Source organism: Leopardus geoffroyi, chromosome C3 (genome assembly GCF_018350155.1).
Source record: "Leopardus geoffroyi isolate Oge1 chromosome C3, O.geoffroyi_Oge1_pat1.0, whole genome shotgun sequence".
In the NCBI taxonomy this organism is placed as follows: domain Eukaryota; kingdom Metazoa; phylum Chordata; class Mammalia; order Carnivora; family Felidae; genus Leopardus; species Leopardus geoffroyi.
Genome location: NC_059338.1, coordinates 30,823,643 through 30,839,841, shown reverse-complemented (window position 1 = coordinate 30,839,841; position 16,199 = coordinate 30,823,643). Strand labels below are relative to the sequence as shown.

The following is a 16,199-nucleotide window of genomic DNA, read 5'->3' as shown; positions in this document are numbered from 1 at the left end:
TCCCACTCCTAACATTTTAGTAGTGTTTAGTTTGATAACTTTGGATTTAAGGCAATGATTTCTTCAAATGTATCCCCCCCCACCCCACCCCCACCCCCGCCCCATACAAGTCATATTCCAAAGGAGGGGAAAAAAGGAAGCCAGGTTGTAAACAGCACCACTGGCATATATCCACTAGATGTCAGTCATGCAGTTAGCATCAATTTACATTCTTAATCCTAATGGACACAAACAGAAATTCTATTAAATCTATCCCTGATTCAGTGTGAATATACCACAGTGTGGTACTTTTACACAGTGTGGGCTAAAGCATTGTGCCTAGAAGGGCTGCTGTCTTCTAGTGAGGACTCTAGCTAGCCATCAGTGAAATGCAGGCTCTTTCCAAGTACCATTGTTAGTTGAGGATTACCATGCTGGGGACACTTGAGGTGATTCAAATCAGTTTTCAAGAAAGAGTGATGTGGTAACCATTTCAGAGAGCAATGTTTTGAAAGACTTAGCTTGTGGAAACATGGAATCAGAAAGAAGAATATTCCTTAGATTATGTAACATTCAGAGAATTTCAAAGAACACTGTCCCCCACCCAACCATCCCCCCCCCAAATGCTGATTATATTAAAAATAAAATATTCTTGGAGAAATTGACTTAAGAAGATGAAACATCTTGGGCTGTTGCCATCAAAATCACAAATTAATTCCATTCTTTCAGACATCTGATATCCTCAGTAAAATAGTATGAGGTTTGTAGAAAGCTTCTTAAATATTCTCACAGAAAAGGACCCTACAAGGTGCTTACTGTTTCTGGGAAGGGAGTAAAATGACTGCTTACCCAATTGTCGTATCATCTCCATCCAGTTCAGCATGTTCATGGTCACCATGGACTGTGTTTGAACTCTTTTCTATACGAGCAGTCTCCCCGTAACACCAAGCGTTCCACACAAGTCCTAAATAAATGTGGGAGACAAAATTAATATAGGGCTCATAAAAATCTCTGGGAAAGTCTTGAGTTAATCAACAGGAAAATTAGACTGAATTAGGTAGTTTCAAGTTTTCCTTCCAGCTCTACCATTTTGTGATTCTATGATGCAAAAATGTTCTTTTCCTCAAAATAATGGAAATTCTTTTTGATGATTAGCTGTAATGTGTTAGTTGTTCTTGAAGATAGAAAAATGTAATTACATGTTATCAGTTACACTGCTCACCAATAACCCTGATCCCTGGCTTTTGTGGTCTGAAAGTTTAAAATTCTCCCCACCCTCACATCCAACGCAACTCAAGGACTTCTTTTCCAGAGTTCTCTGTATGTTGCCTCTACTCCCATTTCTCATTCCCCAACTCCAACTCATCCCCATTCCTGCATTCCCACACCACACAGGATCCTCTATGAAAAAGCAATAGTTTGGAGATTATAAATCCCACAGCAGATAAATTCATGGTCAGGAGAGTACCCATTTTATAGTGTTTCCAACATGTTAGGGAAGTATATGATGCCTTCCATGTTATGATGATGAAGTCTCCTGATACTTGATTTCGTAACTGAGAATCAAAGAAGCACACAATCTGAACATCGCACATGCTGAGAGGGACAAGATATGGAATGTGGAATTATAATATGTGTAGATCCAACCCACACCCTCAATCTGGGTATCATCCCATTTCCAGGCATTGTGCTAATAAAACCATGTATTCATTCAGTTTTTCAGCAAATATTTATCCATCTACTCTATGCCGAGCACCACATTGAGCATTAGAGATGAGTTAGGAAATCAGCAGGTGCAGTCTGTTCTCAAAGAATGTAACGCCTCGTAGAGGATAGTGATAAATTAAATCACATAATGTTCTAACAGGAAACAACATGACTGGTAGGTTTATTGTAGTTACAATACTGCAATAGTAGAGTTACTAAATAAATAGAACTATAAATAAAACAGAATACCGTGCAGAGCAGGCATGCAGATTCTCCCAAGTAATGTGTCCTAAACTGCAGGATGGTTGTAATGTAAACTCAGAATCACAGTTCTGGACATGTTTCGAGCACCCCTTTCTTCTATTACTGCTTCAGAATTCTGGGGGCCTGCATGAATCTAAGGAATCTCTTCCTCAGAGAACAGATTCTAGAGTGCTGTTAATTAATTTTATTTCTGTTTCCTCAAAAACCTAATCAAAGTATGTTGCCAATTGCAGAGAGAGAGAGAACTGAAATGAAAAGCCATCCCCTCCTTCCTTTATACTTTTGATGCTAGACTCCCTAGGAAAGACTTTGAGTAGAAAACCCTGGAAGGCCTCAAAGCCAATCCTGCTGTCATTTTGCACAACTTGTAGAGGAGAGAAAATAGCTAATAGACTGTCAGAAGGGAGAAGTTTATTAAACCAAGCAATTATCCTGTTACTTTAAAGGGATGCGGTGAGACTAAATGAAGTCAAATACACAAGGTAATTTAAGCTTTTTGAAAAGAAGGACAAAGTATTCAGGGCTCTAGAAATAAAGTACCAAGATTTAATGAACATCTGTCTCACACTTTCCACTTCGTAACTGGCTTTCACTTATTTTATTAACCCCTCACAGCAACCCTATTACACAGGCCGGGCAGATACACCTCTCTCTGTGATCCCTGAGTGTGGGTCGTCTAAGCCACAATGAAACACATGCTCCACGAGTTTGTATAAATGCACAGCGACTGGGAGAGGGATACTGCTGAGCAGCTAAGATCACAGCAGACAGAAACATTAGCGACCATGAATGAAGTCAACACAAACAGGAAGGAGAAGAGTGTCTGGGCAAGTGTGACTCTCAGAAGGCAGACTGAGGACACATTAGACACAAATTAGCCACATTTCAGCGAGGTTAAAACAATTTGTCTAAGATTATGTAGCCAGATTAGACCCCTGCTGTTAGACGCCCAGTCTAGTAGTCTTTCTAATATACCATATTTTCTCCCAAACAGCTTTTAAAGAGGGAAAGGGGGTGGAGAAGTTGGCCTTTGTTGAAGGTCTGCTCTGGACAGGAAAATTTCTGGATGCTAGGTATACACAACCTCATGTAATTCTTACACCAACACTGTAAGATATTATTATGATCTCAATTTTACAGATGAAGAAACTGAGGGTCAGAATTTAAATAATTTACCAGCATCACCTGGCAGGAGGAAGACATGAAGGCAGGATTTGAATCCAGTTCTTTGTTTTCAAAAGTTTATTTAAAAAACAAACAATGTTGCTGCCCATCCTACAATGTTTATTTTTTATGCTTATTCCACAGTACCTCTCTCTACTATTTTTTAGGGGGCTTAATATATGTTTTCTGAGTTAGAACAATGTTTGCTGGACCTTTCGATATATGAGGTTGCTTCTTGCTAAGTTAGCCAAAGGAACATTGAAGAAAGTATTAAAATACTTAATTCAAAAAGCAGTGGGATATGAGGACACAAGATATTACACGAATAGAATTAAATAAGTAAATAGATCATTGAGCAACTGAATAATCTAAACTTTTAATTACTACAGATAAACTAATGCTTTTAAGAGATTAGGCAAATATTTGAGTATCAACTTGTTTGCATCACTTAAGTAATTTGATTAACAATCTAAGGAAATATGAAATCGTATTAATAAAATTTAAATTTTTACATACCATAAAATCTATTCACAAAGAAAATATTTTTAGCAACATATATTGCTTCAGAAAAGATGTCAGGATATTAATTCTTCTTAAAACAAATGACATTTTTAGTGCCCTAAAGAAAACAAATCCTGTCAATTCTCTTAGAAAGTGAAAAATTGTATTATAAGACAATATGTTACTCCTTATCCCAATTGTTTTAAAGTAGAAGATAACTACTTTTCAGATACTGATCACATCCTGGCATGAAAAATAATTACATTGCTCTTAGACAACGGTGATTATACACTGAGTTTATATCATCCTAAAAATGCTTTACCCTAAAGCAAACAACTAAAGGATTGTTCCCCATCCGGAAAATTGTTCATCTATATCCCCTCCCATTTCCTCAATATTCTGTCCTTACCCCAGCTGGTGAGCCAGCCCCACAATCCATTTAGACTGCACAGCAGAAATAAAATGCACACATACTGTAGCTGTAATTCAATTAATCTTCTCCTTGGGTTTCCTCTGCTCTGTGCCAGGGTCATTTGTAAGGCCATCACTCACTCCAAACTGTTGCACCTGTGCTACTATTGAAACACCCCTTCCTCCTTTCCACCCACCCCCACCCCCGCCATCTCTATCCACCCAGGCACAGTGCCCTAATCACCTTTTTCCCAGGCACAAAAGCTTTCCTCTGCTAGCGAGGAATGCTAGAATTCCCCCAAGCATTGGCAAGGAAATATTTAAATGTAATCAGAGGATCTTCCTTTGTTTTATTTTCTTTCCTAGGAAATTAATCTCTCTAAGGTATTCGATGTATTCTTCTGCTCTTCCGTGAGGCAACATCATCATACAGTGCTGAAGTGGTCACAGCTTGCAAAAGCTAAATATTTTCTTCTCCTTCACTGCTGACACAGATGATACGTGCCTGGTTTCCTCAAGCATCCCTAATTGAATACTTTGCTTCATTTAAATTGTTTTAAACTTGGCTGTGAGAAACGTGTGTATGGATAGCCTATCCCTCCCCCACCTATGGTGTGAATGCAGAATCACTGGCAGCTGTGGCTCCCCTAATAGCTGCCTCTGCAACCTGTAGTTCCCTTACCTCTAACAAGCTTGAGAAATTTCTCAGCTCAGTTTTTCCCACTCACTACAAGTCTTGGGTCCTTCCAATTTCACGTAGTTCCCAGGGGAAAAGCTAGACTCCGTTACATATCTTGATAAGGTTGAAAGTCAAACTGGGCTTAAATCTCTATTCTACCTCTTTAGAGCTATGTGGGCTTAGACAAATTACTTGACCTGTCTGAACTTCAGTTTCATTATTTGCAAAGTGGTAGGATAATACCAACTGCAGAGAGCTGATGTGAGCACGAAATGGGATAATGTATATAAAACGTCTAGCATAATCCCTGGCCCATACTATGTACTTAATGAACATGAAGGTCCCTCCTTCCCATATCGTTACTTAACAATTACTGGGTGTCCTCAAATTGTAATTATATATCATGGGCAAAAACACAGATCTAACTCTTGCTATCAAACCAAGATGCAGACAGACCTGAGGATTTGTGGGGAGTTAAAGCTCTAAAGCAGTGATTCTCACACTCTAGTCAGCATCAGTGTCACCAAGAGAGTGTGAAAACACAGATTACTGAGCCCCACCTCCAGAGTTTCAGATTCAGGAGATGTGCACAGTGTTGCTGCTACAGGCTTAGAGACCATATTTTGAGAACCATCACTTTACAGGATGTGAAAATGAGCAGTCTGGGGAAAATAACTAATATGATAAGGTAAAGAAATATCTCACATTGAACAGAATCAAAGCGTCGGAGTTTTAAGGAGGCATTACCAAAAGAGATCCCCTGCTTCCCAAAATGGACCTAAATTACTTAGGTAGAGCTCTCTTCCCAATCCCAGGGAGAGAGACACTCTAGTCTGTTTTGCTGTCATTTGTTTTGTTCGGGGGGATTGTGGGTTATTTTTTTAGATGAACATTATTTATTTCTTCTTCCCCACGCGTTATAGGGCCAATGTGAAAGCTTATAATTTATCCTGCAGAAGTAAATTAGTCTGTATCCTACTTTGATGACAAACCGAGACCAATTATCACCTAACAATCAAGTGCAGTGATGTTGCTGAGAATCATTTCAGGCAAGCGCTGGGAAGCCACGTGCACTGACACCTAGGAAAGCAGTTCTGGGGGCATTATACTGACTTGTTTAATCCTAACTAGAACTCTGTAAGGTAAGTATTACCATTTCCAGAAGTAGAAAACTAAAGCTCAGACAGCATAAGTCACCTGCCCGTTTCCCCCAATTATTGACTGATGCAACTTGCATTTTTCAGGTCTGACGTTAAGACTTTATTTCCACTCTGTCATTTCCATTCCTCTTCTGTAAAATGAGGGAGATTAAACTATGATCTAGTTCCTTCTGGCTGCTTTATTCTATGATTTATCAGGTTTCCTCTCCTAAATGTACAGTGAATTTTTTTAAGTCCATACATTCATGACATGACCACATAAATAGTGTCACTCTTTTAAACTATCAAAAAGCAACTCAGAACATTTAATAACAACAGAAATGTTTCCACCTGCACTTGCTTTTAGGTCTATATTCTTCAGCAGGTCTGTTATTCCTTCCCCACCGCACCCCCCACAAGTAGCTAAGAATGAACTAAAGGAACTTTTTGCATCTAGGTTAGTTGATAACCTCTTATGAAACAATGTGGATTATAAGTGGAGTTGCCAGATTCAGCAAATAAAAACACAAGACAAAAGTTAAACTGAAATTCTAGATAAATATTAAATAATTCGTTAGTGTGCATTTATCCCATGCAGTATGTGAAACATACTCACACTGAAAAATTATTCTTTATCTATCTGCAATTCAAACACAACTGAGCATCCTGTATTTTATTCACAACCTGCCAATAAAAGCTTCCTCAGAGGTCATCCTTAGGCTCTGCATTGTCAGAAAAAAAGAGCTGAGGGGAGCTTAGGAGTTGAACAATGTGTGAGATAGGAACTGATGACGAAGGAACCCCCTTCCCTCCTCTGTGAGCCGCCACTGGTGCTTCCGTCTGCATGCTGCACTGTGGTCACGGAGACGTGTTAACCACAGCTCCAACATCACTTTATAAATCATTACTCACTTCCCGTCCATTAACATTGTCAAACAGCAAGGGACATTTGTAAGCTATTATCCTGAAGTCGAGACCTTGCTTAGAGGTACATCAGGAATACTAGCTCACCAAGTATGCTCATACATTTCCATATAGGATTGTTCTTTCCTAAGTCAAATTCTAAATCCTTTCTCCACTGTTACCACCTTTCTAAAATTATTTGCCCAAAAATGCCCTACCTTCTTTTTCTTTTTCAAGATATGGTTATCAAATAACCAGAGTTTCCCATTTTTACCATTTGCCCATCATCAATGGAACAAAGGCATTAAAACACCTAAAACCATTAGACAATGCATAAAGATAATTCAAAACATGAGATCTGCTCTTGAGAACTTCACTTACAGGCTGAGGTTAACAAAGATCAATAAAATACCTGACATGGATTGAATTGTGCCCCTCCCTCTGAAAAATTCATACGTTGAATCCCTAATTCCCACTGTGAGATATTTGGCCTTTAAGAGACAATTAGGTTTCAGTAGCTGATGAGAGTGGGCCCTGATGATAAGATCAGTGGCCTTGCAAGAAGAGACACCAGAGAGCTTGCTCTGACTCTCCATCTCCCTCTGCCATGTGTAAAAAGGTGGCTATCTGAAAGCCAGTAAGAGTCCTCATTAGAAGCTGACACTCAGACTTCCAGCCTCCAGAACTGTGAGAAAATACATGTCTGCTGTTTAGGTTACCCAGTTTACAGTATATTGTTATGGCAGCCTGTGTTAATATACAAGACCCTTTTGTGAACCCATTTAAAATATTTAGGAAATTTTAAATGATTTGAAAAGTATTCATCAGTACTCTTGAACCACTGAAGTACCTGCTACCCATTCAATGCATGATTATTCTTTTCTTGGAATTTCCTTCCCTTCCCAGGAAAGTGGATCCTGGAAACAATCTTAGCAGCTTCCTTATGTCCCTGACAGCTTGGCCATGACCAACTGGACCAGGCCACACTCTTAATGCAAGTGGCATCAATTTTATCTCTTTGCCTAGGAATTTAGGATTGAGACTGAGAAACAGCAGCAACTTAGCCTCTGAATGTGGTTGGAATCTGATGTGGAAAATGATGGGTGCCATTTGTGCATTGAAAACATTTTTTAAAAAGGCAATCTATGGAGAAAAGAAGAAAGCAGAGAATGAAGAGAGAGTAGCTGTGTTTTTACTCATCCATTTGTTCAAGATACTTTTGTTAAGTGCCTGCCATGTGCCAAACACAGTTCTAGACTCTAGCAACAGAGGAGTGAAGAGCCAAATCTTCAGTCCAAGGCTAAATAAATAAATAAATTTAATAAATGAAAAAAAGAAAGAATATTGTATGTCAGATAAGTGCTAAAATGAAAAATAAAAAATGGAACAGAAATAAGAAACTCTAGAAAAGTGTAGGACAATTTCAAATAGAGTGGTCAGGAAAACCTCACTGAGCATAAAATGTTTCAGAAAAGACCAGAGAACATGAAGCCGTGAACATCTCAGATCTGTTTGGCACTTTGGAGGTATCCTGAACTCAAAGAGTGGAGATAGCTGACTTCACAACCTGAAGTCTAAAGTACATTTGCACACACCTTCTAATAGAATAGCCATATCCTTTGTCTTTGGCAGGTATTCAGCAAAAACCCACTGTGTGCTTTGTATGTGAAATCAAGACAGACAGATGGATGGAGTGGATATAAAGCAGTGACCCAGTGGTGCTGATATCAAGGACAAGAGGAGGCAGAGTGCAGGGTATCAGATGGCAGGAGGAAGGCCTTCTGGGTATGCAGTACTGTGGCCTGGGTCATATACCTCCTACGTGGATCATACAGAATGTTCATGGCCCCTCCATGCCCCAGTCCAGAACTAGGCAAGACATGAGAAAAGGAGTTGCCACCACTTAAGCTTACCCCTCAGAAAACAGATATTCGGGGGACAATGTCCAATTAAAATATGCAAATTGGTCAGGAGAAGCTACTGTGTTTAAAGACTTTGTATGAATGGAGAATGTTTTGTGCTTCCTGATAATCTAAAGGTAAAATATATTGTATGCTCTGGCTTTATTTAAATAAGATGTATTAGGGCCACCTGGCTGACTCAGTCAGTGGAGCATGCAACTCATGATCTCAGGGTTGTGACTTTGACCCCCACGTTGGGTGTAAAGATTACTTACAAATAAAATCTTTTAGGGGCACTGGGGTATTTCAGTCTGTTAAGCGTCCAATTGTTGATTTCAGCTCAGGTCATGATCCCAGGGTCGTGGGATGGAGCCCCACATCAGGCTCTGCACTAAGCATGGAGACTGCTTAAGAGTCTCTCTCTCACTCCCTCTGACCCTCTCCCCTGCTCATGCTCTCTCTCTCTAAAAATAAATAAATGAATAAATAAATAAATAAATAAATAAAATCTTTTAAATAAAAAAATATGTATTAAAAGAAAAGCAATCTGTATTTGTGGGAGATCAGACTATATCCCAACTTAAAATATATGTTTTTATGATGCCATGAAGTCAAAATAATCTGCATATGCAGCAAGTGAAATTTCCTTTGGATAAAAAAATAAGGCATGACAAACTTGTCTTTGCGGGTTAAAAAGCAAATTACTCTCATGGCAAGATAACTGAGACCAAAGACAAAGAAAAGACAGCACAGTAAAGGAAAACAAATAATGAGGAAGTGCAAATCACTTAATGGGGGGAGGCCTGAAATTGAGGTACTAAAACAGCTGCAGACAGTCCAACCGCCAGGTCATGACTAGGGATGCTGAAGGTTGGAACAGTTCTCTTTTCTCCAGGAGCCTGCCGGTCTTCAGGCACTACCTCAAATAAGTGATCTGTCTGAATTATTATGCAGCATGCAGTATTTTGAATCACTTCAGGCTTCATTAGGTTACAGTATCACATAAGTCATATTACACTGTGCTTGGGAGAAGTGGCACATATTTATTCCTTTTCCAGGAGTTAACATGTTTTTTTATGCTTCTTTTAAATCTGTTAACACCAAAGCTCAGAAGACTTCACTTTATCTAATGTATCAAAATAAACTTTGGGCATACCTATCACTATATCACAGCAAGGTCAAGATGAACCGATGATATAATCCTTCAAATGATGATCAAATGCCACCAAATCATCTCAGGTTTAGGATTGAGATGGGGCTGGGGGTACAGAATAATTGCATATTATTTGAATGAAGGAAATCACATTATTCAAATGAAGGAAAACCAGGACTGGAGACGGAAGAATTGAGGGAAAGGCAGAAGAGACCACCATCATAGCAAGGACATGGCTGCAACAAGGCCCTGCCAATGCAGCCTGCCTCACCTCATCTCTGCCTGAGCTCTAGTCACAGTGATTCTCTTGCAGGTACCATCACAATGGAGTATTTCAAAATGTTTCTCCCATCCATACAAGTTGATCTTTCTGCTCTTTCTTCCTTAAATGTCCTGTCCTGTTACATACCCACAAACACTATCTTTCAAGTTGCAGCTCAACCAACATCCCCCTGGAATTTTATGAAATATTTGTCTCCCTCCCCTGGAATATAGAATTGACCACTCCCTCCTTTGCCTCTCTCTTCTCCACCGTGCCAAAACACACTCCTAACAAGACACCGGTTATATTTTATTAGAGGTCAGTCCTCTTCCTACCAGATTTAAAGCTCATTGAGAACAAAAATAGTATTATTTTCATTATTACTTACTGAGGTCTATCAACTAAAAAGCAAGCAATTCCATGATATTTAATTTTAATTCTCATGACATCAACTAGTATCTTTTCGATAATCCTCTGATCAGTAGAGAATTCAAGCTAAAACAGATGATGTCTTTTTTCCCAGCCTACAAACTGAGTTTTAACCTCCAAACATGATCCCAAGCATATGTTTGGAAAGATGATACTAACAAGCCAACTCCAACTAACATGAGATTAGCATGGGCCACCTCAGCCCTCTCTGGAGGAAGGGGAGTACAGTGAAGGATGTTCAACCTGTCAGTTACTCACAGTCAAAAGACTGGAGGAGGGACTGTGTGATCAGAGAGCCAACCTCTAGCCCTTCCCAGAGGAAATTCATTTCAAATCTTTATCTCCCTAATTCTAATTCAGTTGTATCCACTAACTTGGCTGTTTCAATGTGGAAGCTCTGTAATTACTTCAACCACCACAGTTCCAAATCTGAACCCGATCAGCATCCCTTTTAATCATATCCTTCCACCAATGTCTCCTCATTTCTTAGACCACCTGGTTCAAATGCTGGGATCATCATTAAGTCTTTCTTTTCCTTTACTTCTCACACTTTATTATGTTTATCTTATGTTTGTCTCAGATATTAGAGTTTTAAAACCTATCATATAAATTGCCTCATTTAATCCTTACAGTAAACCTATTAGAGATAAAATGAAAATTGGAAGAACTGATCAAGGTCACTAAGTTGGTAACAATAGCATATGTGAGACTCAAATCCTGGTCTTATGAATCCAAATTTGGGTCTCATATCAAATCACTAATGAGTCCTACTTCACTTTCTCTGCAACAATAATCCCTTCTCCATGCTCCTACTGCTATCCAACTACCGTGGTCATGGTTTTCAAGTCCTCAAATCTTGGATTATGACATTTGTCTCCATGCATCAAAATTCACTCATCTCCATACACTCTCTTAATGCTAATGCCAAACTAATATGCCCAAACACTGAATGCATCATATCAATAACAATCAAAAGGTTTTAGCAGCATCATATTGCTCTGAGAATAAGCTCCAGGGGAAAGCAGTATTTGCAAATGGAATGGAGTAGCAACAGGCACTCCCATACACTTCTGGTGGTGATGGAGATGGCACAGCCTTTCTGGGAAGAAATGTGGAAATATCCATCAATATTCAAAGTAGGCATAACCTATTCCTTAGCAAGTTTACTATAAAATTATATCTTGTTTGAAACCTCATTAAGAATACAAATATATAGGGGTGCCTGGGTGGCTCAGTTGGTTAAGCATCTGACTTCGGCTCAGGTCATGATCTCACGGTTTGTGAGTTCACGCCCCATGTAGGGCTCTGTGCTGACAGCTCAGAGCCTGGAGCAGCCTGCTTTGGATTCTGTGTCTCATTGTCTCTCTGCCCCTCCCCCACTTGTGCTCTGTCTAGCTCTCTCTCTCTCTCTCAAAAATAAATACATGTAAAAAAAAATTTTAGAATACAAATATACAATTCCATTACTGCAGCATTGTTGTTAGTAGCTGAAAATTTAACACCTTTAATTCCCATCAATAGTAGATTCAATATTTAAATAAGGTTTTATCTACACAACAGAATATATAGTCTATTAAGTCTATTAAGTAACAATGTTGTTACTTAATAGACTGATATAGATCTGTATGTATCTTCATGACAATATTATGGCCCACCCCATTGTGTTAAAAATGTATGTATGTGTATCTGAATAGGACAGGATATATATGTATGTGTGTGTGTGTGTGTGTGTGTGTGTGTGTGTACACACACACACACACATATATATGAATTAAAGTAAAACTCAACAGAATTAAAACTAGAAAACCCCCCAAAGTTTTGGAAAATAAAGAACACACTTTTAAATAACCCATGCATCAAGGAGAATATTTCAAGAGAAATAAAACCATTTTAAACTGAATGAAAATAAAAATGCAACAACTCAAAAGGTACAGTGTGCAGCTAAAGTAGAGATTAGAAAGAATTTTACAGCATCAAATGCCTATGTAAAAAAAAAGTTCTCAAATCAGTAACTAATTTTCACCCTTAAGAAATTAGAGAAAGAGAAGCAAATTAATTCTAAGGAAAGTACAAGGAAGTAAATAATATAGAAACAAGTAGAAATCAATTAAATTAAAACAAACACAATACAGAATGTCAATAAAACCCAAGTTGGTCCTTTGAGAAGAGAAATAAAATTGAGAAACTTCTGGACAAACTGACAAAGAAAAACCAGAGACGACCAAATGACCAAATCAGGAATGACAGAGGGGCATCACTAAAAACCTTGAGATATTCAAAGGCTAATGAAGGAATATTACAAAAAAAAATGTTATGCCCATAAATTGAATGATTTAGACAGAATCAATTTCTTAAAAGTCAAAAACTACCAAAATTACTCCAGAAGAAATCATCTGAATATTTTTATACATATAAGAAATTAATTTATGGTTTAACACTTTCCAATACAGATTTCCAAGTCCAGATAATTCCACCAGTGGGTTGTACCAAATGTTCAAGGGAAAAAATGGGAACAATTCTGCATAACATTTTTCAGGAAAAGGAAGACTTTCCAACTCAGTTTATGAAGTCAGCAATACCAAAATCCACACCATAATCATACCGAAGCATTACATTTAAAAAAAATTATAGGAGGGGCCAAGATGACGGAACAGCATGGAAGTTTTTTTGTGTGTTTCTAGTCCCTGAAATGCAGCCAGATCAACACTAAACTATCTTGAACACCTAGAAAACTAATCTGAGGATTAACACAACAATCTGCACAACCTGAACCAGGGAATTCAGCAGGTGCATGGCACGGAGACATGAACTGGGGGAGAGAGAAGCCTCAGAGGGCAAGGAGATGTTTTTGTTTGCAGAGAGAGAACACAGTTAGGGGGAGAGTACTGGAAAAACACCCCCCTCCCCAAAAAAAGCAACTGTAGAGAAAGTAGAAAAGTGGAAAAGTGGAAACAGCTGCAGGGACTGAACAAAAAAGGAGAAAGGAGGAAGGAGAGGGCTTAAATTCCATTAAGACTCTATAAACAGGGGGAGCGCACAGGCTGAAACTCCGCAGCTTGATACCTGGTGGTGCTCTGGTGGGAAGGGCGAATCCCCAGGAGCAGAGAGCAAGTCTGATAGGTCCTAGGGCCACATGGGGAGAGGTGGTTCCCCTGCTGGGAGGACATTTGCTAGAGGCTGTGTGGCCACCCCACAGGCAAAGATCCCAGTGGACCCTGGAGAACAACCACACTTGCTGGTGTTGGAACAAGGACGTTAAGGGTAAAGCTTGGCGCTGGATGTGTGTTGTGATTTTCCATAAACCCTGAAATGCTGCTGATACAAGATCAAGTGAACTTTTTCTGGCTGGCACCCAGCCGCAGTCTCTGGGCATTGGCAGCAGCACAGTCTTGCAAATGTTCCTGGGGGTGGGCCAGGACCTGGCCATTGCTCAGAGAGACCCTCCCTCAGAAGGTCTGAGTGAGTCAAAGCCACAGACCCTCAGAAGTGAGGGATTGGGAAGCACTGCCCCATTTGAGATAAAACTCATGAGGGAGGTGTCACCCTGGCAGCCTGACAGCTTGGTCACAGACAGAGTAGAAGCGAGGAGCAGACAGAAGACAGAGACAAAGGAGGGGTGCTTGATTGCCAGTCATGGAGACCACAGAGTTCTGATACTAGAGACTTAGTAGCTGGGTGACACCATTTTCACGCCTCTCGTGCATGTGCATACACGTCTACATGCACCACAGCAATCCACCCCAGTGAGCTAAACAGCTCCATCTAGTGGAAAACAGAGCTGTGACACTAAACACTGCCCAACTGGGCCAACAGCAGTCTTGACAAACACAAGTCTCTCCACCTGCTTAGTTTACAGACTATAAAATGCTTCACAGTTTGACTTCTACAGGAAACCAGATGTAATTTCAATCATACTTCATTCTGTTCCCTGGTCCTTTTATTCAATTTGTTTTCTTTTTCTTTTCTTATTCTTGAAAACAGAAAGAAAAAAAATCTATTTTTATTTTCCATTTTTATTAAAATGATTTTTCTTTAATTTTTTTCTTATATTTTTTATTTTATAAATTTTTTAAATTCTATTTTACTTTGATTTTATTTTATTTTATTCATTTTTTTCAAATTTTCCAATCTTTTCCTTTTTTTCCTTTTTTCTTCTTTCTCTTTTTCTATTTTTTCTTTTTTCTTTTATTTCTTTTCTTATCTTTCCATTTTTTCTCTAATCTATCAAGCTTCTTTCAACAACCAGACCAAAATACACTTAAGATCTAGAATCTTTTATTTGATTTCTTTGTGTTATTTTCAATTTTTTAATTTTAATTTTTTACTTAATTCCTTTTCTTCCTCCAAAATGATGAAACAAAGGAATTCACCCTAAAAGAAAGAACAGGAAGAAATGATGGCCAGGGACTTAACCAACACAGATACAAGCAAGATGTCTGAACCAGAATTTAGATTCATGATAGTAAGAATACTAACTGGGGTTGAAAATAGATTAGAATCACTTTTTGTGGAGATAAAAGAAGTAAAAGCCACTCAGGATGAAATAAAAAATGCTATAACTGAGCTGCAATCTCAAATGGATGCCACACCAGCAAGGATGGATGAGGCAGAGCAGCAAATCAGTGATATAGAGGACAAACTTATGGAGAATAATAAAGCAGAAAAAGAGGGAAACTAAGGCACAAGAGCACAAAATATAAATTAGAGAACTCTGTGACTCTTTAAAAAGGAATAACATGAGAATGATAGGGGTCCCAGAAGATGAAGCGAGATAAAAAAGTGTAAAAAATTTATGTGAGCAAATCATAGCAGAAAACTTTCCTAATCTGGGAAAAGACACAGACATCAAAATCCAGAGAGCACAGAGGACTCCCATTAGATTCAACAAAAACTGACCATCAACAAGGCATATAATAGTGAAGTTCACAAAATACTCAGGCAAGGAAAGAATGATGAAAGTAGCAAGGGAAAAAAGTCCTTAACCTACAAGAGAAGACAGATCAGGTTCGCAGCAGACCTATCCATAGAAACTTGGCAGGCCAGAAAGGATTGGCAGGACATATTCAATGTGCTGAATTGGAAAAATATGCAGTCAAGAATTCTTTATCCAGCAAGGCTGTCATTCAAAATAGAAGGAGAGATTAAAAGTTTCCCAGACAAACAAAAATTAAAGGAGTTCATGACCACTAAACCAACCCTGCAAGAAATTTTAAGGGGACTCTCTGAGGGGAGAAAAGATGAAAAAAAAAAAGCAACAAAGACTAGAAAGGACCAGAGAACACTGCCAAAAACTTCAACTCTACAGGAAACATAGTGGCAATAAATTCATATCTTTCAGTACTCACTCTAAACATCAATGGTATAAACGCTCCAATCAAAAGACACAGGGTAAGAGAATGGATAAGAAAACAAGATCCATCTATATTCTGTTTACAAGAGACCCATTTTAGACCTAAAGACACCTTCAGATTGAAAATAAGGGGATGGAGAACCATGTATCATGCTAATGGTCCTCAAAAGAAAGCCAGAGTAGCCACACTTATAGAAGACAATCTAGATTTTAAAATAAAGACTGTAATGAGAGATGAAGAAGGGCATTATATCATAATTAAGGGGTCTATCCGCCAGAAGAGCTAACAAGTGTAAACATTTATGCTCCAAATATATATATCTATTAATTATGAACCTAAAGAAACTCATTGATAAT

The 16,199-nt window shown here is 38.7% G+C and overlaps 1 long non-coding RNA gene across 1 annotated transcript in view; it reads right to left on the bottom strand.

Annotated features, from left to right (window-relative positions):
* Window positions 1–16,199, bottom strand: part of LOC123586940 — a 191,109-nt gene that overhangs the window by 93,852 nt on the left and 81,058 nt on the right. Inside the window, exon 2 of the long non-coding RNA XR_006707029.1 lies at window positions 829–943. This is a non-coding gene — a long non-coding RNA (uncharacterized LOC123586940). The remainder of the gene's footprint in view (window positions 1–828; window positions 944–16,199) is intronic.